This window comes from Leptodactylus fuscus, chromosome 7, assembly GCF_031893055.1.
Source record: "Leptodactylus fuscus isolate aLepFus1 chromosome 7, aLepFus1.hap2, whole genome shotgun sequence".
Classification (NCBI taxonomy): Eukaryota; Metazoa; Chordata; class Amphibia; order Anura; family Leptodactylidae; genus Leptodactylus; species Leptodactylus fuscus.
In genome coordinates this window covers 29188457-29210612 of record NC_134271.1, presented here as the reverse complement: position 1 = coordinate 29210612, position 22156 = coordinate 29188457, and the positions used below count along the sequence as shown (strand labels likewise).

Sequence of the window (22156 nt, the reverse complement as noted above, 5' to 3'; positions counted from 1 at the left end):
CAAATGAAAAGAGAGGTGACTTCCTAGTGCCCCCCTTCATCGGCCACACCATCCATCCATCCAGACGTCATTGCAGAGTTTGCCAACGGCCCTTCTTGAATGGTGATTGCGAATGTCCGTGCTCTGGGCATCCGCTGGCAGACAAAAGAGGCTCAGCAAAGCAAGTTTCCAAGTGGGAAACGTCAGAAAGAATCGACGAGGATGGGATTCGAACCCATGCATGCAGAGCACAATGGATTAGCAGTCCATCGCCTTAACCACTCGGCCACCTCGTCCTGGCGGCGGCCGATTCCCAACATCCCCAAAAGAATTTTGAGGAGCCTTGGGCTGCGTTTCCACTCAACCTCGTGTAGCGTCGTTCATTGGCCCACTGGGCCTTATCTCACCTCCTACGGTATATAATGTCTTTCTAGTGGAAAGTCTACCAGAGATAAACCCACGCCAAGGGTTTAAATGCCAAAATGTCTCTAGTCATCAATAGTTCTTACTCATGTCTGTACTTCCCTGGCATTCCTTCAATCAGTCTATTCCTTAAATATGCCGTGAAAGCAAGACAGATCTGGATGCATGCTGCGCTGGCTCAATCAGCCACGCCACCACAAATCTCTAGCCCTCCACATGCGTCCAACTGCTGTGGCATTCTGCCAATTTGTCCGTGCGGTTTCAAGCAGCGCCTTTCCCAAAAAGATTTGATTTCTTAAATGTCACGACTCGCAGGGACTTCCTATTATTAAATGTTGCTGCCGAGTATGGAATAGAAGTGAAGGTCTCTTAGCTTTTGCAAAGGCAACCCCGTGAAACTCACTGCGGATGTTTGGGGGGCGTGAAGGGAAGGGGAGGGGGGACTTCTATTGTCCACATGGGTCCTCCTGGCGAGGATGGGATAAAAAGGCAAACGCTGTAAGGGCTGCGTCAAATAATACAGGCGCGCAGAAATTGGAGTCATCCATTAGAGATGCCGTTTGGCAGGCTTCCCGGCGGCGGTTTATTCGCAGGGCGCTGTGGCTTGGTCGTTTCAAGCGCCTGTCTAGTAAACAGGAGATCCAGCGCTTTCTTTCCGTGGCACTGTGGCTTGGTTGGTTAAAGCGCCCATATTGTAACCCGGGCACCCGGCGGCTTCCTCATGTGGCGCTGTGGCTTAGTTGGTTAAAGCGCCTGTCTAGTAAACAGGAGATCCTGAGTTCGAATCTCAGCAGTGCCTACCTTCCCTATTTTCAGCTTTTCACGCAAAATGATAAGGAGGCGTTTGACATCGAACTTGCCTTTCCCACAGCCCAAAGATAGACCCATGGCGGGATAAAGAATGTGTATTGGCTAATGGCGGGAAAAGGAGGAACTCTGCCACCACTTCCTTTAGAGGATATAGGATGGCATCAAGCCAGACAAATGAAAAGAGAGGTGACTTCCTAGTGCCCCCCTTCATCGGCCACACCATCCATCCAGACGTCATTGCAGAGTTTGCCAACGGCCCTTCTTGAATGGTGATTGCGAATGTCCGTGCTCTGGGCATCCGCTGGCAGACAAAAGAGGCTCAGCAAAGCAAGTTTCCAAGTGGGAAACGTCAGAAAGATTCGACGAGGATGGGATTCGAACCCATGCATGCAGAGCACAATGGATTAGCAGTCCATCGCCTTAACCACTCGGCCACCTCGTCCTGGCGGCGGCCGATTCCCAACATCCCCAAAAGAATTTTGAGGAGCCTTGGGCTGCGTTTCCACTCAACCTCGTGTAGCGTCGTTCATTGGCCCAGTGGGCCTCATCTCACCTCCTACGGTATATAATGTCTTTCTAGTGGAAAGTCTACCAGAGATAAACACACGCCAAGGGTTTAAATGCCAAAATGTCTCTAGTCATCAATAGTTCTTACTCATGTCTGTACTTCCCTGGCATTCCTTCAATCAGTCTATTCCTTAAATATGCCGTGAAAGCAAGACAGATCTCGATGCATGCTGCGCTGGCTCAATCAGCCACGCCACCACAAATCTCTAGCCCTCCACATGCGTCCAACTGCTGTGGCATTCTGCCAATTTGTCCGTGCGGTTTCAAGCAGCGCCTTTCCCAAAAAGATTTGATTTCTTAAATGTCACGACTCGCAGGGACTTCCTATTATTAAATGTTGCTGCCGAGTATGGAATAGAAGTGAAGGTCTCTTAGCTTTTGCAAAGGCAACCCCGTGAAACTCACTGCGGATGTTTGGGGGGCGTGAAGGGAAGGGGAGGGGGGACTTCTATTGTCCACATGGGTCCTCCTGGCGAGGATGGGATAAAAAGGCAAACGCTGTAAGGGCTGCGTCAAATAATACAGGCGCGCAGAAATTGGAGTCATCCATTAGAGATGCCGTTTGGCAGGCTTCCCGGCGGCGGTTTATTCGCAGGGCGCTGTGGCTTGGTCGTTTCAAGCGCCTGTCTAGTAAACAGGAGATCCAGCGCTTTCTTTCCGTGGCACTGTGGCTTGGTTGGTTAAAGCGCCCGTATTGTAACCCGGGCACCCGGCGGCTTCCTCTTGTGGCGCTGTGGCTTAGTTGGTTAAAGCGCCTGTCTAGTAAACAGGAGATCCTGAGTTCGAATCTCAGCAGTGCCTACCTTCCCTATTTTCAGCTTTTCACGCAAAATGATAAGGAGGCGTTTGACATCGAACTTGCCTTTCCCACAGCCCAAAGATAGACCCATGGCGGGATAAAGAATGTGTATTGGCTAATGGCGGGAAAAGGAGGAACTCTGCCACCACCTTCTTTAGAGGATATAGGATGGCATCAAGCCAGACAAATGAAAAGAGAGGTGACTTCCTAGTGCCCCCCTTCATCGGCCACACCATCCATCCATCCAGACGTCATTGCAGAGTTTGCCAACGGCCCTTCTTGAATGGTGATTGCGAATGTCCGTGCTCTGGGCATCCGCTGGCAGACAAAAGAGGCTCAGCAAAGCAAGTTTCCAAGTGGGAAACGTCAGAAAGAATCGACGAGGATGGGATTCGAACCCATGCATGCAGAGCACAATGGATTAGCAGTCCATCGCCTTAACCACTCGGCCACCTCGTCCTGGCGGCGGCCGATTCCCAACATCCCCAAAAGAATTTTGAGGAGCCTTGGGCTGCGTTTCCACTCAACCTCGTGTAGCGTCGTTCATTGGCCCACTGGGCCTTATCTCACCTCCTACGGTATATAATGTCTTTCTAGTGGAAAGTCTACCAGAGATAAACACACGCCAAGGGTTTAAATGCCAAAATGTCTCTAGTCATCAATAGTTCTTACTCATGTCTGTACTTCCCTGGCATTCCTTCAATCAGTCTATTCCTTAAATATGCCGTGAAAGCAAGACAGATCTGGATGCATGCTGCGCTGGCTCAATCAGCCACGCCACCACAAATCTCTAGCCCTCCACATGCGTCCAACTGCTGTGGCATTCTGCCAATTTGTCCGTGCGGTTTCAAGCAGCGCCTTTCCCAAAAAGATTTGATTTCTTAAATGTCACGACTCGCAGGGACTTCCTATTATTAAAAGTTGCTGCCGAGTATGGAATAGAAGTGAAGGTCTCTTAGCTTTTGCAAAGGCAACCCCGTGAAACTCACTGCGGATGTTTGGGGGGCGTGAAGGGAAGGGGAGGGGGGACTTCTATTGTCCACATGGGTCCTCCTGGCGAGGATGGGATAAAAAGGCAAACGCTGTAAGGGCTGCGTCAAATAATACAGGCGCGCAGAAATTGGAGTCATCCATTAGAGATGCCGTTTGGCAGGCTTCCCGGCGGCGGTTTATTCGCAGGGCGCTGTGGCTTGGTCGTTTCAAGCGCCTGTCTAGTAAACAGGAGATCCAGCGCTTTCTTTCCGTGGCACTGTGGCTTGGTTGGTTAAAGCGCCCGTATTGTAACCCGGGCACCCGGCGGCTTCCTCATGTGGCGCTGTGGCTTAGTTGGTTAAAGCGCCTGTCTAGTAAACAGGAGATCCTGAGTTCGAATCTCAGCAGTGCCTACCTTCCCTATTTTCAGCTTTTCACGCAAAATGATAAGGAGGCGTTTGACATCGAACTTGCCTTTCCCACAGCCCAAAGATAGACCCATGGCGGGATAAAGAATGTGTATTGGCTAATGGCGGGAAAAGGAGGAACTCTGCCACCACCTTCTTTAGAGGATATAGGATGGCATCAAGCCAGACAAATGAAAAGAGAGGTGACTTCCTAGTGCCCCCCTTCATCGGCCACACCATCCATCCAGACGTCATTGCAGAGTTTGCCAACGGCCCTTCTTGAATGGTGATTGCGAATGTCCGTGCTCTGGGCATCCGCTGGCAGACAAAAGAGGCTCAGCAAAGCAAGTTTCCAAGTGGGAAACGTCAGAAAGAATCGACGAGGATGGGATTCGAACCCATGCATGCAGAGCACAATGGATTAGCAGTCCATCGCCTTAACCACTCGGCCACCTCGTCCTGGCGGCGGCCGATTCCCAACATCCCCAAAAGAATTTTGAGGAGCCTTGGGCTGCGTTTCCACTCAACCTCGTGTAGCGTCGTTCATTGGCCCAGTGGGCCTTATCTCACCTCCTACGGTATATAATGTCTTTCTAGTGGAAAGTCTACCAGAGATAAACACACGCCAAGGGTTTAAATGCCAAAATGTCTCTAGTCATCAATAGTTCTTACTCATGTCTGTACTTCCCTGGCATTCCTTCAATCAGTCTATTCCTTAAATATGCCGTGAAAGCAAGACAGATCTGGATGCATGCTGCGCTGGCTCAATCAGCCACGCCACCACAAATCTCTAGCCCTCCACATGCGTCCAACTGCTGTGGCATTCTGCCAATTTGTCCGTGCGGTTTCAAGCAGCGCCTTTCCCAAAAAGATTTGATTTCTTAAATGTCACGACTCGCAGGGACTTCCTATTATTAAATGTTGCTGCCGAGTATGGAATAGAAGTGAAGGTCTCTTAGCTTTTGCAAAGGCAACCCCGTGAAACTCACTGCGGATGTTTGGGGGGCGTGAAGGGAAGGGGAGGGGGGACTTCTATTGTCCACATGGGTCCTCCTGGCGAGGATGGGATAAAAAGGCAAACGCTGTAAGGGCTGCGTCAAATAATACAGGCGCGCAGAAATTGGAGTCATCCATTAGAGATGCCGTTTGGCAGGCTTCCCGGCGGCGGTTTATTCGCAGGGCGTTGTGGCTTGGTCGTTTCAAGCGTCTGTCTAGTAAACAGGAGATCCAGCGCTTTCTTTCCGTGGCACTGTGGCTTGGTTGGTTAAAGCGCCCGTATTGTAACCCGGGCACCCGGCGGCTTCCTCATGTGGCGCTGTGGCTTAGTTGGTTAAAGCGCCTGTCTAGTAAACAGGAGATCCTGAGTTCAAATCTCAGCAGTGCCTACCTTCCCTAATTTCAGCTTTTCACGCAAAATGATAAGGAGGCGTTTGACATCGAACTTGCCTTTCCCACAGCCCAAAGATAGACCCATGACGGGATAAAGAATGTGTATTGGCTAATGGCGGGAAAAGGAGGAACTCTGTCACCACCTTCTTTAGAGGATATAGCATGGCATCAAGCCAGACAAATGAAAAGAGAGGTGACTTCCTAGTGCCCCCCTTCATCGGCCACACCATCCATCCATCCAGACGTCATTGCAGAGTTTGCCAACGGCCCTTCTTGAATGGTGATTGCGAATGTCCGTGCTCTGGGCATCCGCTGGCAGACAAAAGAGGCTCAGCAAAGCAAGTTTCCAAGTGGGAAACGTCAGAAAGAATCGACGAGGATGGGATTCGAACCCATGCATGCAGAGCACAATGGATTAGCAGTCCATCGCCTTAACCACTCGGCCACCTCGTCCTGGCGGCGGCCGATTCCCAACATCCCCAAAAGAATTTTGAGGAGCCTTGGGCTGCGTTTCCACTCAACCTCGTGTAGCGTCGTTCATTGGCCCAGTGGGCCTTATCTCACCTCCTACGGTATATAATGTCTTTCTAGTGGAAAGTCTACCAGAGATAAACCCACGCCAAGGGTTTAAATGCCAAAATGTCTCTAGTCATCAATAGTTCTTACTCATGTCTGTACTTCCCTGGCATACCTTCAGTCTATTCCTTAAATATGCCGTGAAAGCAAGACAGATCTCGATGCATGCTGCGCTGGCTCAATCAGCCACGTCACCACAAATCTCTAGCCCTCCACATGCGTCCAACTGCTGTGGCATTCTGCCAATTTGTCCGTGCGGTTTCAAGCAGCGCCTTTCCCAAAAAGATTTGATTTCTTAAATGCCACGACTCGCAGGGACTTCCTATTATTAAATGTTGCTGCCGAGTATGGAATAGAAGTGAAGGTCTCTTAGCTTTTGCAAAGGCAACCCCCTGAAACTCACAGTGGGCATTATTGGGTTGGGTGAAGGGAAGGGGAGGGGGGACTTCTATTGTCCACATGGGTCCTCCTGGCGAGGATGGGATAAAAAGGCAAACGCTGTAAGGGCTGCGTCAAATAATACAGGCGCGCAGAAATTGGAGTCATCCATTAGATATGCCGTTTGGCAGGCTTCCCGGCGGCGGTTTATTCGCAGGGCGCTGTGGCTTGGTCGTTTCAAGCGCCTGTCTAGTAAACAGGAGATCCAGCGCTTTCTTTCCGTGGCACTGTGGCTTGGTTGGTTAAAGCGCCCGTATTGTAACCCGGGCACCCGGCGGCTTCCTCATGTGGCGCTGTGGCTTAGTTGGTTAAAGCGCCTGTCTAGTAAACAGGAGATCCTGAGTTCGAATCTCAGCAGTGCCTACCTTCCCTATTTTCAGCTTTTCACGCAAAATGATAAGGAGGCGTTTGACATCGAACTTGCCTTTCCCACAGCCCAAAGATAGACCCATGGCGGGATAAAGAATGTGTATTGGCTAATGGCGGGAAAAGGAGGAACTCTGTCACCACCTTCTTTAGAGGATATAGGATGGCATCAAGCCAGACAAATGAAAAGAGAGGTGACTTCCTAGTGCCCCCCTTCATCGGCCACACCATCCATCCAGACGTCATTGCAGAGTTTGCCAACGGCCCTTCTTGAATGGTGATTGCGAATGTCCGTGCTCTGGGCATCCGCTGGCAGACAAAAGAGGCTCAGCAAAGCAAGTTTCCAAGTGGGAAACGTCAGAAAGAATCGACGAGGATGGGATTCGAACCCATGCATGCAGAGCACAATGGATTAGCAGTCCATCGCCTTAACCACTCGGCCACCTCGTCCTGGCGGCGGCCGATTCCCAACATCCCCAAAAGAATTTTGAGGAGCCTTGGGCTGCGTTTCCACTCAACCTCGTGTAGCGTCGTTCATTGGCCCAGTGGGCCTTATCTCACCTCCTACGGTATATAATGTCTTTCTAGTGGAAAGTCTACCAGAGATAAACACACGCCAAGGGTTTAAATGCCAAAATGTCTCTAGTCATCAATAGTTCTTACTCATGTCTGTACTTCCCTGGCATTCCTTCAATCAGTCTATTCCTTAAATATGCTGTGAAAGCAAGACAGATCTCGATGCATGCTGCGCTGGCTCAATCAGCCACGCCACCACAAATCTCTAGCCCTCCACATGCGTCCAACTGCTGTGGCATTCTGCCAATTTGTCCGTGCGGTTTCAAGCAGCGCCTTTCCCAAAAAGATTTGATTTCTTAAATGTCACGACTCGCAGGGACTTCCTATTATTAAATGTTGCTGCCGAGTATGGAATAGAAGTGAAGGTCTCTTAGCTTTTGCAAAGGCAACCCCGTGAAACTCACTGCGGATGTTTGGGGGGCGTGAAGGGAAGGGGAGGGGGGACTTCTATTGTCCACATGGGTCCTCCTGGCGAGGATGGGATAAAAAGGCAAACGCTGTAAGGGCTGCGTCAAATAATACAGGCGCGCAGAAATTGGAGTCATCCATTAGAGATGCCGTTTGGCAGGCTTCCCGGCGGCGGTTTATTCGCAGGGCGTTGTGGCTTGGTCGTTTCAAGCGCCTGTCTAGTAAACAGGAGACCCAGCGCTTTCTTTCCGTGGCACTGTGGCTTGGTTGGTTAAAGCGCCCGTATTGTAACCCGGGCACCCGACGGCTTTCTCATGTGGTGCTGTGGCTTAGTTGGTTAAAGCGCCTGTCTAGTAAACAGAAGATCATGAGTTCAAATCTCAGCAGTGCCTACTTTCCCTATTTTCAGCTTTTCACGCAAAATGATAAGGAGGCGTTTGACATCGAACTTGCCTTTCCCACAGCCCAAAGATAGACCCATGGCGGGATAAAGAATGCGTATTGGCTAATGGCGGGAAAAGGAGGAACTCTGCCACCACCTTCTTTAGAGGATATAGGATGGCATCAAGCCAGACAAATGAAAAGAGAGGTGACTTCCTAGTGCCCCCCTTCATCGCCACACCATCCATCCAGACGTCATTGCAGAGTTTGCCAACGGCCCTTCTTGAATGGTGATTGCGAATGTCCGTGCTCTGGGCATCCGCTGGCAGACAAAAGAGGGTCAGCAAAGCAAGTTTCCAAGTGGGAAACGTCAGAAAGAATCGACGAGGATGGGATTCGAACCCATGCATGCAGAGCACAATGGATTAGCAGTCCATCCCCTTAACCACTCGGCCACCTCGTCCTGGCGGCGGCCGATTCCCAACATCCCCAAAAGAATTTTGAGGAGCCTTGGGCTGCGTTTCCACTCAACCTCGTGTAGCGTCGTTCATTGGCCCACTGGGCCTTATCTCACCTCCTACGGTATATAATGTCTTTCTAGTGGAAAGTCTACCAGAGATAAACCCACGCCAAGGGTTTAAATGCCAAAATGTCTCTAGTCATCAATAGTTCTTACTCATGTCTGTACTTCCCTGGCATTCCTTCAATCAGTCTATTCCTTAAATATGCCGTGAAAGCAAGACAGATCTCGATGCATGCTGCGCTGGCTCAATCAGCCACGCCACCACAAATCTCTAGCCCTCCACGTGCGTCCAACTGCTGTGGAATTCTGCCAATTTGTCCGTGCGGTTTCAAGCAGCGCTTTTCCCAAAAAGATTTGATATCTTAAATGCCACGACTCGCAGGGACTTCCTATTATTAAATGTTGCTGCCGAGTATGGAATAGAAGTGAAGGTCTCTTAGCTTTTGCAAAGGCAACCCCGTGAAACTCACTGCGGATGTTTGGGGGGCGTGAAGGGAAGGGGAGGGGGGACTTCTATTGTCCACATGGGTCCTCCTGGCGAGGATGGGATAAAAAGGCAAACGCTGTAAGGGCTGCGTCAAATAATACAGGCGTGCAGAAATTGGAGTCATCCATTAGAGATGCCGTTTGGCAGGCTTCCCGGCGGCGGTTTATTCACAGGGCGCTGTGGCTTGGTCGTTTCAAGCGCCTGTCTAGTAAACAGGAGATCCAGCGCTTTCTTTCCGTGGCACTGTGGCTTGGTTGGTTAAAGTGCCCGTATTGTAACCCGGGCACCCGGCGGCTTCCTCATGTGGCGCTGTGGCTTAGTTGGTTAAAGCGCCTGTCTAGTAAACAGGAGATCCTGAGTTCGAATCTCAGCAGTGCCTACCTTCCCTATTTTCAGCTTTTCACGCAAAATGATAAGGAGGCGTTTGACATCGAACTTGCCTTTCCCACAGCCCAAAGATAGACCCATGGCGGGATAAAGAATGTGTATTGGCTAATGGCGGGAAAAGGAGGAACTCTGCCACCACCTTCTTTAGAGGATATAGGATGGCATCAAGCCAGACAAATGAAAAGAGAGGTGACTTCCTAGTGCCCCCCTTCATCGGCCACACCATCCATTCAGACGTCATTGCAGAGTTTGCCAACGGCCCTTCTTGAATGGTGATTGCGAATGTCCGTGCTCTGGGCATCCGCTGGCAGACAAAAGAGGCTCAGCAAAGCAAGTTTCCAAGTGGGAAACGTCAGAAAGAATCGACGAGGATGGGATTCGAACCCATGCATGCAGAGCACAATGGATTAGCAGTCCATCGCCTTAACCACTCGGCCACCTCGTCCTGGCGGCGGCCGATTCCCAACATCCCCAAAAGAATTTTGAGGAGCCTTGGGCTGCGTTTCCACTCAACCTCGTGTAGCGTCGTTCATTGGCCCAGTGGGCCTTATCTCACCTCCTACGGTATATAATGTCTTTCTAGTGGAAAGTCTACCAGAGATAAACCCACGCCAAGGGTTTAAATGCCAAAATGTCTCTAGTCATCAATAGTTCTTACTCATGTCTGTACTTCCCTGGCATTCCTTCAATCAGTCTATTCCTTAAATATGCCGTGAAAGCAAGACAGATCTGGATGCATGCTGCGCTGGCTCAATCAGCCACGCCACCACAAATCTCTAGCCCTCCACATGCGTCCAACTGCTGTGGCATTCTGCCAATTTGTCCGTGCGGTTTCAAGCAGCGCCTTTCCCAAAAAGATTTGATTTCTTAAATGTCACGACTCGCAGGGACTTCCTATTATTAAATGTTGCTGCCGAGTATGGAATAGAAGTGAAGGTCTCTTAGCTTTTGCAAAGGCAACCCCGTGAAACTCACTGCGGATGTTTGGGGGGCGTGAAGGGAAGGGGAGGGGGGACTTCTATTGTCCACATGGGTCCTCCTGGCGAGGATGGGATAAAAAGGCAAACGCTGTAAGGGCTGCGTCAAATAATACAGGCGCGCAGAAATTGGAGTCATCCATTAGAGATGCCGTTTGGCAGGCTTCCCGGCGGCGGTTTATTCGCAGGGCGTTGTGGCTTGGTCGTTTCAAGCGCCTGTCTAGTAAACAGGAGACCCAGCGCTTTCTTTCCTTGGCACTGTGGCTTGGTTGGTTAAAGCGCCCGTATTGTAACCCGGGCACCCGGCGGCTTTCTCATGTGGCGCTGTGGCTTAGTTGGTTAAAGCGCCTGCCTAGTAAACAGGAGATCATGAGTTCAAATCTCAGCAGTGCCTACTTTCCCTATTTTCAGCTTTTCACGCAAAATGATAAGGAGGCGTTTGACATCGAACTTGCCTTTCCCACAGCCCAAAGATAGACCCATGGCGGGATAAAGAATGCGTATTGGCTAATGGCGGGAAAAGGAGGAACTCTGCCACCACCTTCTTTAGAGGATATAGGATGGCATCAAGCCAGACAAATGAAAAGAGAGGTGACTTCCTAGTGCCCCCCTTCATCGGCCACACCATCCATCCAGACGTCATTGCAGAGTTTGCCAACGGCCCTTCTTGAATGGTGATTGCGAATGTCCGTGCTCTGGGCATCCGCTGGCAGACAAAAGAGGCTCAGCAAAGCAAGTTTCCAAGTGGGAAACGTCAGAAAGAATCGACGAGGATGGGATTCGAACCCATGCATGCAGAGCACAATGGATTAGCAGTCCATCGCCTTAACCACTCGGCCACCTCGTCCTGGCGGCGGCCGAATCCCAACATCCCCAAAAGAATTTTGAGGAGCCTTGGGCTGCGTTTCCACTCAACCTCGTGTAGCGTCGTTCATTGGCCCAGTGGGCCTTATCTCACCTCCTACGGTATATAATGTCTTTCTAGTGGAAAGTCTACCAGAGATAAACCCACGCCAAGGGTTTAAATGCCAAAATGTCTCTAGTCATCAATAGTTCTTACTCATGTCTGTACTTCCCTGGCATTCCTTCAATCAGTCTATTCCTTAAATATGCCGTGAAAGCAAGACAGATCTGGATGCATGCTGCGCTGGCTCAATCAGCCACGCCACCACAAATCTCTAGCCCTCCACATGCGTCCAACTGCTGTGGCATTCTGCCAATTTGTCCGTGCGGTTTCAAGCAGCGCCTTTCCCAAAAAGATTTGATTTCTTAAATGTCACGACTCGCAGGGACTTCCTATTATTAAATGTTGCTGCCGAGTATGGAATAGAAGTGAAGGTCTCTTAGCTTTTGCAAAGGCAACCCCGTGAAACTCACTGCGGATGTTTGGGGGGCGTGAAGGGAAGGGGAGGGGGGACTTCTATTGTCCACATGGGTCCTCCTGGCGAGGATGGGATAAAAAGGCAAACGCTGTAAGGGCTGCGTCAAATAATACAGGCGCGCAGAAATTGGAGTCATCCATTAGAGATGCCGTTTGGCAGGCTTCCCGGCGGCGGTTTATTCGCAGGGCGCTGTGGCTTGGTCGTTTCAAGCGCCTGTCTAGTAAACAGGAGATCCAGCGCTTTCTTTTCTTGCCACTGTGGCTTGGTTGGTTAAAGCGCCCGTATTGTAACCCGGGCACCCGGCGGCTTCATCATGTGGCGCTGTGGCTTAGTTGGTTAAAGCGCCTGTCTAGTAAACAGGAGATCCTGAGTTCGAATCTCAGCAGTGCCTACCTTCCCTATTTTCAGCTTTTCACGCAAAATGCTAAGGAGGCGTTTGACATCGAACTTGCCTTTCCCACAGCCCAAAGATAGACCCATGGCGGGATAAAGAATGTGTATTGGCTAATGGCGGGAAAAGGAGGAACTCTGCCACCACCTTCTTTAGAGGATATAGGATGGCATCAAGCCAGACAAATGAAAAGAGAGGTGACTTCCTAGTGCCCCCCTTCATCGGCCACACCATCCATCCAGACGTCATTGCAGAGTTTGCCAACGGCCCTTCTTGAATGGTGATTGTGAATGTCCGTGCTCTGGGCATCCGCTGGCAGACAAAAGAGGCTCAGCAAAGCAAGTTTCCAAGTGGGAAACGTCAGAAAGAATCGACGAGGATGGGATTCGAACCCATGCATGCAGAGCACAATGGATTAGCAGTCCATCGCCTTAACCACTCGGCCACCTCGTCCTGGCGGCGGCCGATTCCCAACATCCCCAAAAGAATTTTGAGGAGCCTTGGGCTGCGTTTCCACTCAACCTCGTGTAGCGTCGTTCATTGGCCCAGTGGGCCTTATCTCACCTCCTACGGTATATAATGTCTTTCTAGTGGAAAGTCTACCAGAGATAAACCCACGCCAAGGGTTTAAATGCCAAAATGTCTCTAGTCATCAATAGTTCTTACTCATGTCTGTACTTCCCTGGCATTCCTTCAATCAGTCTATTCCTTAAATATGCCGTGAAAGCAAGACAGATCTGGATGCATGCTGCGCTGGCTCAATCAGCCACGCCACCACAAATCTCTAGCCCTCCACATGCGTCCAACTGCTGTGGCATTCTGCCAATTTGTCCGTGCGGTTTCAAGCAGCGCCTTTCCCAAAAAGATTTGATTTCTTAAATGTCACGACTCGCAGGGACTTCCTATTATTAAATGTTGCTGCCGAGTATGGAATAGAAGTGAAGGTCTCTTAGCTTTTGCAAAGGCAACCCCGTGAAACTCACTGCGGATGTTTGGGGGGCGTGAAGGGAAGGGGAGGGGGGACTTCTATTGTCCACATGGGTCCTCCTGGCGAGGATGGGATAAAAAGGCAAACGCTGTAAGGGCTGCGTCAAATAATACAGGCGCGCAGAAATTGGAGTCATCCATTAGAGATGCCGTTTGGCAGGCTTCCCGGCGGAGGTTTATTCGCAGGGCGTTGTGGCTTGGTCGTTTCAAGCGCCTGTCTAGTAAACAGGAGACCCAGCGCTTTCTTTCCTTGGCACTGTGGCTTGGTTGGTTAAAGCGCCCGTATTGTAACCCGGGCACCCCGTGGCTTTCTCATGTGGCGCTGTGGCTTAGTTGGTTAAAGCGCCTGTCTAGTAAACAGGAGATCATGAGTTCAAATCTCAGCAGTGCCTACTTTCCCTATTTTCAGCTTTTCACGCAAAATGATAAGGAGGCGTTTGACATCGAACTTGCCTTTCCCACAGCCCAAAGATAGACCCATGGCGGGATATAGAATGCGTATTGGCTAATGGCGGGAAAAGGAGGAACTCTGCCACCACCTTCTTTAGAGGATATAGGATGGCATCAAGCCAGACAAATGAAAAGAGAGGTGACTTCCTAGTGCCCCCCTTCATCGGCCACAACATCCATCCAGACGTCATTGCAGAGTTTGCCAACGGCCCTTCTTGAATGGTGATTGCGAATGTCCGTGCTCTGGGCATCCGCTGGCAGACAAAAGAGGCTCAGCAAAGCAAGTTTCCAAGTGGGAAACGTCAGAAAGAATCGACGAGGATGGGATTCGAACCCATGCATGCAGAGCACAATGGATTAGCAGTCCATCGCCTTAACCACTCGGCCACCTCGTCCTGGCGGCAGCCGATTCCCAACATCCCCAAAAGAATTTTGAGGAGCCTTGAGCTGCGTTTTCACTCAACCTCGTGTAGCGTCGTTCATTGGCCCAGTGGGCCTTATCTCACCTCCTACGGTATATAATGTCTTTCTAGTGGAAAGTCTACCAGAGATAAACCCACGCCAAGGGTTTAAATGCCAAAATGTCTCTAGTCATCAATAGTTCTTACTCATGTCTGTACTTCCCTGGCATTCCTTCAATCAGTCTATTCCTTAAATATGCCGTGAAAGCAAGACAGATCTGGATGCATGCTGCGCTGGCTCAATCAGCCACGCCACCACAAATCTCTAGCCCTCCACATGCGTCCAACTGCTGTGGCATTCTGCCAATTTGTCCGTGCGGTTTCAAGCAGCGCTTTTCTGAAAAAGATTTGATTTCTTAAATGTCACGACTCGCAGGGACTTCCTATTATTAAATGTTGCTGCCGAGTATGGAATAGAAGTGAAGGTCTCTTAGCTTTTGCAAAGGCAACCCCGTGAAACTCACTGCGGATGTTTGGGGGGCGTGAAGGGAAGGGGAGGGGGGACTTCTATTGTCCACATGGGTCCTCCTGGCGAGGATGGGATAAAAAGGCAAACGCTGTAAGGGCTGCGTCAAATAATACAGGCGCGCAGAAATTGGAGTCATCCATTAGAGATGCCGTTTGGCAGGCTTCCCGGCGGCGGTTTATTCGCAGGGCGCTGTGGCTTGGTCGTTTCAAGCGCCTGTCTAGTAAACAGGAGATCCAGCACTTTCTTTCCGTGGCACTGTGGCTTGGTATGTTAAAGCGCCCGTATTGTAACCCGGGCACCCGGCGGCTTCCTCATGTGGCGCTGTGGCTTAGTTGGTTAAAGCGCCTGTCTAGTAAACAGGAGATCCTGAGTTCGAATCTCAGCAGTGCCTACCTTCCCTATTTTCAGCTTTTCACGCAAAATGATAAGGAGGCGTTTGACATCGAACTTGCCTTTCCCACAGCCCAAAGATAGACCCATGGCGGGATAAAGAATGTGTATTGGCTAATGGCGGGAAAAGGAGGAACTCTGCCACCACCTTCTTTAGAGGATATAGGATGGCATCAAGCCAGAGAAATGAAAAGAGAGGTGACTTCCTAGTGCCCCCCTTCATCGGCCACACCATCCATCCAGACGTCATTGCAGAGTTTGCCAACGGCCCTTCTTGAATGGTGATTGCGAATGTCCGTGCTCTGGGCATCCGCTGGCAGACAAAAGAGGCTCAGCAAAGCAAGTTTCCAAGTGGGAAACGTCAGAAAGAATCGACGAGGATGGGATTCGAACCCATGCATGCAGAGCACAATGGATTAGCAGTCCATCGCCTTAACCACTCGGCCACCTCGTCCTGGCGGCGGCCGATTCCCAACATCCCCAAAAGAATTTTGAGGAGCCTTGGGCTGCGTTTCCACTCAACCTCGTGTAGCGTCGTTCATTGGCCCAGTGGGCCTTATCTCACCTCCTACGGTATATAATGTCTTTCTAGTGGAAAGTCTACCAGAGATAAACCCACGCCAAGGGTTTAAATGCCAAAATGTCTCTAGTCATCAATAGTTCTTACTCATGTCTGTACTTCCCTGGCATTCCTTCAATCAGTCTATTCCTTAAATATGCCGTGAAAGCAAGACAGATCTGGATGCATGCTGCGCTGGCTCAATCAGCCACGCCACCACAAATCTCTAGCCCTCCACATGCGTCCAACTGCTGTGGCATTCTGCCAATTTGTCCGTGCGGTTTCAAGCAGCGCCTTTCCCAAAAAGATTTGATTTCTTAAATGTCACGACTCGCAGGGACTTCCTATTATTAAATGTTGCTGCCGAGTATGGAATAGAAGTGAAGGTCTCTTAGCTTTTGCAAAGGCAACCCCGTGAAACTCACTGCGGATGTTTGGGGGGCGTGAAGGGAAGGGGAGGGGGGACTTCTATTGTCCACATGGGTCCTCCTGGCGAGGATGGGATAAAAAGGCAAACGCTGTAAGGGCTGCGTCAAATAATACAGGCGCGCAGAAATTGGAGTCATCCATTAGAGATGCCGTTTGGCAGGCTTCCCGGCGGCGGTTTATTCGCAGGGCGCTGTGGCTTGGTCGTTTCAAGCGCCTGTCTAGTAAACAGGAGATCCAGCGCTTTCTTTCCGTGGCACTGTGGCTTGGTTGGTTAAAGCGCCCGTATTGTAACCCGGGCACCCGGCGGCTTCCTCATGTGGCGCTGTGGCTTAGTTGGTTAAAGCGCCTGTCTAGTAAACAGGAGATCCTGAGTTCGAATCTCAGCAGTGCCTACCTTCCCTATTTTCAGCTTTTCACGCAAAATGATAAGGAGGCGTTTGACATCGAACTTGCCTTTCCCACAGCCCAAAGATAGACCCATGGCGGGATAAAGAATGTGTATTGGCTAATGGCGGGAAAAGGAGGAACTCTGCCACCACCTTCTTTAGAGGATATAGGATGGCATCAAGCCAGACAAATGAAAAGAGAGGTGACTTCCTAGTGCCCCCCTTCATCGGCCACAACATCCATCCAGACGTCATTGCAGAGTTTGCCAACGGCCCTTCTTGAATGGTGATTGCGAATGTCCGTGCTCTGGGCATCCGCTGGCAGACAAAAGAGGCTCAGCAAAGCAAGTTTCCAAGTGGGAAACGTCAGAAAGAATCGACGAGGATGGGATTCGAACCCATGCATGCAGAGCACAATGGATTAGCAGTCCATCGCCTTAACCACTCGGCCACCTCGTCCTGGCGGCAGCCGATTCCCAACATCCCCAAAAGAATTTTGAGGAGCCTTGGGCTGCGTTTCCACTCAACCTCGTGTAGCGTCGTTCATTGGCCCAGTGGGCCTCATCTCACCTCCTACGGTATATAATGTCTTTCTAGTGGAAAGTCTACCAGAGATAAACCCACGCCAAGGGTTTAAATGCCAAAATGTCACTAGTCATCAATAGTTCTTACTCATGTCTGTACTTCCCTGGCATTCCTTCAATCAGTCTATTCCTTAAATATGCCGTGAAAGCAAGACAGATCTGGATGCATGCTGCGCTGGCTCAATCAGCCACGCCACCACAATTCTCTAGCCCTCCACATGCGTCCAACTGCTGTGGCATTCTGCCAATTTGTCCGTGCGGTTTCAAGCAGCGCTTTTCTGAAAAAGATTTGATTTCTTAAATGTCACGACTCGCAGGGACTTCCTATTATTAAATGTTGCTGCCGAGTATGGAATAGAAGTGAAGGTCTCTTAGCTTTTGCAAAGGCAACCCCGTGAAACTCACTGCGGATGTTTGGGGGGCGTGAAGGGAAGGGGAGGGGGGACTTCTATTGTCCACATGGGTCCTCCTGGCGAGGATGGGATAAAAAGGCAAACGCTGTAAGGGCTGCGTCAAATAATACAGGCGCGCAGAAATTGGAGTCATCCATTAGAGATGCCGTTTGGCAGGCTTCCCGGCGGCGGTTTATTCGCAGGGCGCTGTGGCTTGGTCGTTTCAAGCGCCTGTCTAGTAAACAGGAGATCCAGCACTTTCTTTCCGTGGCACTGTGGCTTGGTTGGTTAAAGCGCCCGTATTGTAACCCGGGCACCCGGCGGCTTCCTCATGTGGCGCTGTGGCTTAGTTGGTTAAAGCGCCTGTCTAGTAAACAGGAGATCCTGAGTTCGAATCTCAGCAGTGCCTACCTTCCCTATTTTCAGCTTTTCACGCAAAATGATAAGGAGGCGTTTGACATCGAACTTGCCTTTCCCACAGCCCAAAGATAGACCCATGGCGGGATAAAGAATGTGTATTGGCTAATGGCGGGAAAAGGAGGAACTCTGCCACCACCTTCTTTAGAGGATATAGGATGGCATCAAGCCAGACAAATGAAAAGAGAGGTGACTTCCTAGTGCCCCCCTTCATCGGCCACACCATCCATCCAGACGTCATTGCAGAGTTTGCCAACGGCCCTTCTTGAATGGTGATTGCGAATGTCCGTGCTCTGGGCATCCGCTGGCAGACAAAAGAGGCTCAGCAAAGCAAGTTTCCAAGTGGGAAACGTCAGAAAGAATCGACGAGGATGGGATTCGAACCCATGCATGCAGAGCACAATGGATTAGCAGTCCATCGCCTTAACCACTCGGCCACCTCGTCCTGGCGGCGGCCGATTCCCAACATCCCCAAAAGAATTTTGAGGAGCCTTGGGCTGCGTTTCCACTCAACCTCGTGTAGCGTCGTTCATTGGCCCAGTGGGCCTTATCTCACCTCCTACGGTATATAATGTCTTTCTAGTGGAAAGTCTACCAGAGATAAACCCACGCCAAGGGTTTAAATGCCAAAATGTCTCTAGTCATCAATAGTTCTTACTCATGTCTGTACTTCCCTGGCATTCCTTCAATCAGTCTATTCCTTAAATATGCCGTGAAAGCAAGACAGATCTGGATGCATGCTGCGCTGGCTCAATCAGCCACGCCACCACAAATCTCTAGCCCTCCACATGCGTCCAACTGCTGTGGCATTCTGCCAATTTGTCCGTGCGGTTTCAAGCAGCGCCTTTCCCAAAAAGATTTGATTTCTTAAATGTCACGACTCGCAGGGACTTCCTATTATTAAATGTTGCTGCCGAGTATGGAATAGAAGTGAAGGTCTCTTAGCTTTTGCAAAGGCAACCCCGTGAAACTCACTGCGGATGTTTGGGGGGCGTGAAGGGAAGGGGAGGGGGGACTTCTATTGTCCACATGGGTCCTCCTGGCGAGGATGGGATAAAAAGGCAAACGCTGTAAGGGCTGCGTCAAATAATACAGGCGCGCAGAAATTGGAGTCATCCATTAGAGATGCCGTTTGGCAGGCTTCCCGGCGGCGGTTTATTCGCAGGGCGCTGTGGCTTGGTCGTTTCAAGCGCCTGTCTAGTAAACAGGAGATCCAGCGCTTTCTTTCCGTGGCACTGTGGCTTGGTTGGTTAAAGCGCCCGTATTGTAACCCGGGCACCCGGCGGCTTCCTCATGTGGCGCTGTGGCTTAGTTGGTTAAAGCGCCTGTCTAGTAAACAGGAGATCCTGAGTTCGAATCTCAGCAGTGCCTACCTTCCCTATTTTCAGCTTTTCACGCAAAATGATAAGGAGGCGTTTGACATCGAACTTGCCTTTCCCACAGCCCAAAGATAGACCCATGGCGGGATAAAGAATGTGTATTGGCTAATGGCGGGAAAAGGAGGAACTCTGCCACCACCTTCTTTAGAGGATATAGGATGGCATCAAGCCAGACAAATGAAAAGAGAGGTGACTTCCTAGTGCCCCCCTTCATCGGCCACACCATCCATCCAGACGTCATTGCAGAGTTTGCCAACGGCCCTTCTTGAATGGTGATTGCGAATGTCCGTGCTCTGGGCATCCGCTGGCAGACAAAAGAGGCTCAGCAAAGCAAGTTTCCAAGTGGGAAACGTCAGAAAGAATCGACGAGGATGGGATTCGAACCCATGCATGCAGAGCACAATGGATTAGCAGTCCATCGCCTTAACCACTCGGCCACCTCGTCCTGGCGGCGGCCGATTCCCAACATCCCCAAAAGAATTTTGAGGAGCCTTGGGCTGCGTTTCCACTCAACCTCGTGTAGCGTCGTTCATTGGCCCAGTGGGCCTTATCTCACCTCCTACGGTATATAATGTCTTTCTAGTGGAAAGTCTACCAGAGATAAACCCACGCCAAGGGTTTAAATGCCAAAATGTCTCTAGTCATCAATAGTTCTTACTCATGTCTGTACTTCCCTGGCATTCCTTCAATCAGTCTATTCCTTAAATATGCCGTGAAAGCAAGACAGATCTGGATGCATGCTGCGCTGGCTCAATCAGCCACGCCACCACAAATCTCTAGCCCTCCACATGCGTCCAACTGCTGTGGCATTCTGCCAATTTGTCCGTGCGGTTTCAAGCAGCGCCTTTCCCAAAAAGATTTGATTTCTTAAATGTCACGACTCGCAGGGACTTCCTATTATTAAATGTTGCTGCCGAGTATGGAATAGAAGTGAAGGTCTCTTAGCTTTTGCAAAGGCAACCCCGTGAAACTCACTGCGGATGTTTGGGGGGCGTGAAGGGAAGGGGAGGGGGGACTTCTATTGTCCACATGGGTCCTCCTGGCGAGGATGGGATAAAAAGGCAAACGCTGTAAGGGCTGCGTCAAATAATACAGGCGCGCAGAAATTGGAGTCATCCATTAGAGATGCCGTTTGGCAGGCTTCCCGGCGGCGGTTTATTCGCAGGGCGCTGTGGCTTGGTCGTTTCAAGCGCCTGTCTAGTAAACAGGAGATCCAGCACTTTCTTTCCGTGGCACTGTGGCTTGGTTGGTTAAAGCGCCCGTATTGTAACCCGGGCACCCGGCGGCTTCCTCATGTGGCGCTGTGGCTTAGTTGGTTAAAGCGCCTGTCTAGTAAACAGGAGATCCTGAGTTCGAATCTCAGCAGTGCCTACCTTCCCTATTTTCAGCTTTTCACGCAAAATGATAAGGAGGCGTTTGACATCGAACTTGCCTTTCCCACAGCCCAAAGATAGACCCATGGCGGGATAAAGAATGTGTATTGGCTAATGGCGGGAAAAGGAGGAACTCTGCCACCACCTTCTTTAGAGGATATAGGATGGCATCAAGCCAGACAAATGAAAAGAGAGGTGACTTCCTAGTGCCCCCCTTCATCGGCCACACCATCCATCCAGACGTCATTGCAGAGTTTGCCAACGGCCCTTCTTGAATGGTGATTGCGAATGTCCGTGCTCTGGGCATCCGCTGGCAGACAAAAGAGGCTCAGCAAAGCAAGTTTCCAAGTGGGAAACGTCAGAAAGAATCGACGAGGATGGGATTCGAACCCATGCATGCAGAGCACAATGGATTAGCAGTCCATCGCCTTAACCACTCGGCCACCTCGTCCTGGCGGCGGCCGATTCCCAACATCCCCAAAAGAATTTTGAGGAGCCTTGGGCTGCGTTTCCACTCAACCTCGTGTAGCGTCGTTCATTGGCCCAGTGGGCCTTATCTCACCTCCTACGGTATATAATGTCTTTCTAGTGGAAAGTCTACCAGAGATAAACCCACGCCAAGGGTTTAAATGCCAAAATGTCTCTAGTCATCAATAGTTCTTACTCATGTCTGTACTTCCCTGGCATTCCTTCAATCAGTCTATTCCTTAAATATGCCGTGAAAGCAAGACAGATCTGGATGCATGCTGCGCTGGCTCAATCAGCCACGCCACCACAAATCTCTAGCCCTCCACATGCGTCCAACTGCTGTGGCATTCTGCCAATTTGTCCGTGCGGTTTCAAGCAGCGCCTTTCCCAAAAAGATTTGATTTCTTAAATGTCACGACTCGCAGGGACTTCCTATTATTAAATGTTGCTGCCGAGTATGGAATAGAAGTGAAGGTCTCTTAGCTTTTGCAAAGGCAACCCCGTGAAACTCACTGCGGATGTTTGGGGGGCGTGAAGGGAAGGGGAGGGGGGACTTCTATTGTCCACATGGGTCCTCCTGGCGAGGATGGGATAAAAAGGCAAACGCTGTAAGGGCTGCGTCAAATAATACAGGCGCGCAGAAATTGGAGTCATCCATTAGAGATGCCGTTTGGCAGGCTTCCCGGCGGCGGTTTATTCGCAGGGCGCTGTGGCTTGGTCGTTTCAAGCGCCTGTCTAGTAAACAGGAGATCCAGCACTTTCTTTCCGTGGCACTGTGGCTTGGTTGGTTAAAGCGCCCGTATTGTAACCCGGGCACCCGGCGGCTTCCTCATGTGGCGCTGTGGCTTAGTTGGTTAAAGCGCCTGTCTAGTAAACAGGAGATCCTGAGTTCGAATCTCAGCAGTGCCTACCTTCCCTATTTTCAGCTTTTCACGCAAAATGATACGGAGGCGTTTGACATCGAACTTGCCTTTCCCACAGCCCAAAGATAGACCCATGGCGGGATAAAGAATGTGTATTGGCTAATGGCGGGAAAAGGAGGAACTCTGCCACCACCTTCTTTAGAGGATATAGGATGGCATCAAGCCAGACAAATGAAAAGAGAGGTGACTTCCTAGTGCCCCCCTTCATCGGCCACACCATCCATCCAGACGTCATTGCAGAGTTTGCCAAC

The 22156-nt window shown here is 50.5% G+C and overlaps 29 non-coding genes across 29 annotated transcripts; 14 read left to right on the top strand and 15 right to left on the bottom strand.

Annotated features, from left to right (window-relative positions):
- Positions 1-193: 193 nt before the first annotated feature.
- On the bottom strand, positions 194-275 carry TRNAS-GCU (transfer RNA serine (anticodon GCU)). The gene has a single exon. It is a non-coding gene; the product is annotated as a tRNA-Ser (tRNA).
- Positions 276-1127: 852 nt separating this feature from the next.
- TRNAT-AGU (transfer RNA threonine (anticodon AGU)) lies at positions 1128-1201 on the top strand. The gene has a single exon. It is a non-coding gene; the product is annotated as a tRNA-Thr (tRNA).
- Positions 1202-1572: 371 nt separating this feature from the next.
- On the bottom strand, positions 1573-1654 carry TRNAS-GCU (transfer RNA serine (anticodon GCU)). Its single transcript has one exon. It is a non-coding gene; the product is annotated as a tRNA-Ser (tRNA).
- Positions 1655-2506: 852 nt separating this feature from the next.
- TRNAT-AGU (transfer RNA threonine (anticodon AGU)) lies at positions 2507-2580 on the top strand. The gene has a single exon. It is a non-coding gene; the product is annotated as a tRNA-Thr (tRNA).
- A 375-nt stretch (positions 2581-2955) lies between these two features.
- Positions 2956-3037, bottom strand: TRNAS-GCU (transfer RNA serine (anticodon GCU)). Its single transcript has one exon. It is a non-coding gene; the product is annotated as a tRNA-Ser (tRNA).
- An 852-nt stretch (positions 3038-3889) lies between these two features.
- Positions 3890-3963, top strand: TRNAT-AGU (transfer RNA threonine (anticodon AGU)). Its single transcript has one exon. It is a non-coding gene; the product is annotated as a tRNA-Thr (tRNA).
- Positions 3964-4334: 371 nt separating this feature from the next.
- On the bottom strand, positions 4335-4416 carry TRNAS-GCU (transfer RNA serine (anticodon GCU)). The gene has a single exon. It is a non-coding gene; the product is annotated as a tRNA-Ser (tRNA).
- Positions 4417-5268: 852 nt separating this feature from the next.
- Positions 5269-5342, top strand: TRNAT-AGU (transfer RNA threonine (anticodon AGU)). Its single transcript has one exon. It is a non-coding gene; the product is annotated as a tRNA-Thr (tRNA).
- Positions 5343-5717: 375 nt separating this feature from the next.
- TRNAS-GCU (transfer RNA serine (anticodon GCU)) lies at positions 5718-5799 on the bottom strand. The gene has a single exon. It is a non-coding gene; the product is annotated as a tRNA-Ser (tRNA).
- Positions 5800-6649: 850 nt separating this feature from the next.
- TRNAT-AGU (transfer RNA threonine (anticodon AGU)) lies at positions 6650-6723 on the top strand. The gene has a single exon. It is a non-coding gene; the product is annotated as a tRNA-Thr (tRNA).
- Positions 6724-7094: 371 nt separating this feature from the next.
- TRNAS-GCU (transfer RNA serine (anticodon GCU)) lies at positions 7095-7176 on the bottom strand. Its single transcript has one exon. It is a non-coding gene; the product is annotated as a tRNA-Ser (tRNA).
- Positions 7177-9406: 2230 nt separating this feature from the next.
- On the top strand, positions 9407-9480 carry TRNAT-AGU (transfer RNA threonine (anticodon AGU)). The gene has a single exon. It is a non-coding gene; the product is annotated as a tRNA-Thr (tRNA).
- A 371-nt stretch (positions 9481-9851) lies between these two features.
- On the bottom strand, positions 9852-9933 carry TRNAS-GCU (transfer RNA serine (anticodon GCU)). The gene has a single exon. It is a non-coding gene; the product is annotated as a tRNA-Ser (tRNA).
- Positions 9934-11230: 1297 nt separating this feature from the next.
- TRNAS-GCU (transfer RNA serine (anticodon GCU)) lies at positions 11231-11312 on the bottom strand. The gene has a single exon. It is a non-coding gene; the product is annotated as a tRNA-Ser (tRNA).
- An 852-nt stretch (positions 11313-12164) lies between these two features.
- On the top strand, positions 12165-12238 carry TRNAT-AGU (transfer RNA threonine (anticodon AGU)). The gene has a single exon. It is a non-coding gene; the product is annotated as a tRNA-Thr (tRNA).
- A 371-nt stretch (positions 12239-12609) lies between these two features.
- Positions 12610-12691, bottom strand: TRNAS-GCU (transfer RNA serine (anticodon GCU)). Its single transcript has one exon. It is a non-coding gene; the product is annotated as a tRNA-Ser (tRNA).
- Positions 12692-13543: 852 nt separating this feature from the next.
- On the top strand, positions 13544-13617 carry TRNAT-AGU (transfer RNA threonine (anticodon AGU)). The gene has a single exon. It is a non-coding gene; the product is annotated as a tRNA-Thr (tRNA).
- A 371-nt stretch (positions 13618-13988) lies between these two features.
- TRNAS-GCU (transfer RNA serine (anticodon GCU)) lies at positions 13989-14070 on the bottom strand. The gene has a single exon. It is a non-coding gene; the product is annotated as a tRNA-Ser (tRNA).
- An 852-nt stretch (positions 14071-14922) lies between these two features.
- Positions 14923-14996, top strand: TRNAT-AGU (transfer RNA threonine (anticodon AGU)). Its single transcript has one exon. It is a non-coding gene; the product is annotated as a tRNA-Thr (tRNA).
- A 371-nt stretch (positions 14997-15367) lies between these two features.
- Positions 15368-15449, bottom strand: TRNAS-GCU (transfer RNA serine (anticodon GCU)). Its single transcript has one exon. It is a non-coding gene; the product is annotated as a tRNA-Ser (tRNA).
- An 852-nt stretch (positions 15450-16301) lies between these two features.
- On the top strand, positions 16302-16375 carry TRNAT-AGU (transfer RNA threonine (anticodon AGU)). The gene has a single exon. It is a non-coding gene; the product is annotated as a tRNA-Thr (tRNA).
- Positions 16376-16746: 371 nt separating this feature from the next.
- On the bottom strand, positions 16747-16828 carry TRNAS-GCU (transfer RNA serine (anticodon GCU)). The gene has a single exon. It is a non-coding gene; the product is annotated as a tRNA-Ser (tRNA).
- Positions 16829-17680: 852 nt separating this feature from the next.
- On the top strand, positions 17681-17754 carry TRNAT-AGU (transfer RNA threonine (anticodon AGU)). The gene has a single exon. It is a non-coding gene; the product is annotated as a tRNA-Thr (tRNA).
- A 371-nt stretch (positions 17755-18125) lies between these two features.
- On the bottom strand, positions 18126-18207 carry TRNAS-GCU (transfer RNA serine (anticodon GCU)). Its single transcript has one exon. It is a non-coding gene; the product is annotated as a tRNA-Ser (tRNA).
- Positions 18208-19059: 852 nt separating this feature from the next.
- On the top strand, positions 19060-19133 carry TRNAT-AGU (transfer RNA threonine (anticodon AGU)). The gene has a single exon. It is a non-coding gene; the product is annotated as a tRNA-Thr (tRNA).
- A 371-nt stretch (positions 19134-19504) lies between these two features.
- TRNAS-GCU (transfer RNA serine (anticodon GCU)) lies at positions 19505-19586 on the bottom strand. The gene has a single exon. It is a non-coding gene; the product is annotated as a tRNA-Ser (tRNA).
- Positions 19587-20438: 852 nt separating this feature from the next.
- TRNAT-AGU (transfer RNA threonine (anticodon AGU)) lies at positions 20439-20512 on the top strand. The gene has a single exon. It is a non-coding gene; the product is annotated as a tRNA-Thr (tRNA).
- A 371-nt stretch (positions 20513-20883) lies between these two features.
- On the bottom strand, positions 20884-20965 carry TRNAS-GCU (transfer RNA serine (anticodon GCU)). Its single transcript has one exon. It is a non-coding gene; the product is annotated as a tRNA-Ser (tRNA).
- Positions 20966-21817: 852 nt separating this feature from the next.
- TRNAT-AGU (transfer RNA threonine (anticodon AGU)) lies at positions 21818-21891 on the top strand. Its single transcript has one exon. It is a non-coding gene; the product is annotated as a tRNA-Thr (tRNA).
- The last annotated feature ends 265 nt before the right edge of the window (positions 21892-22156 follow it).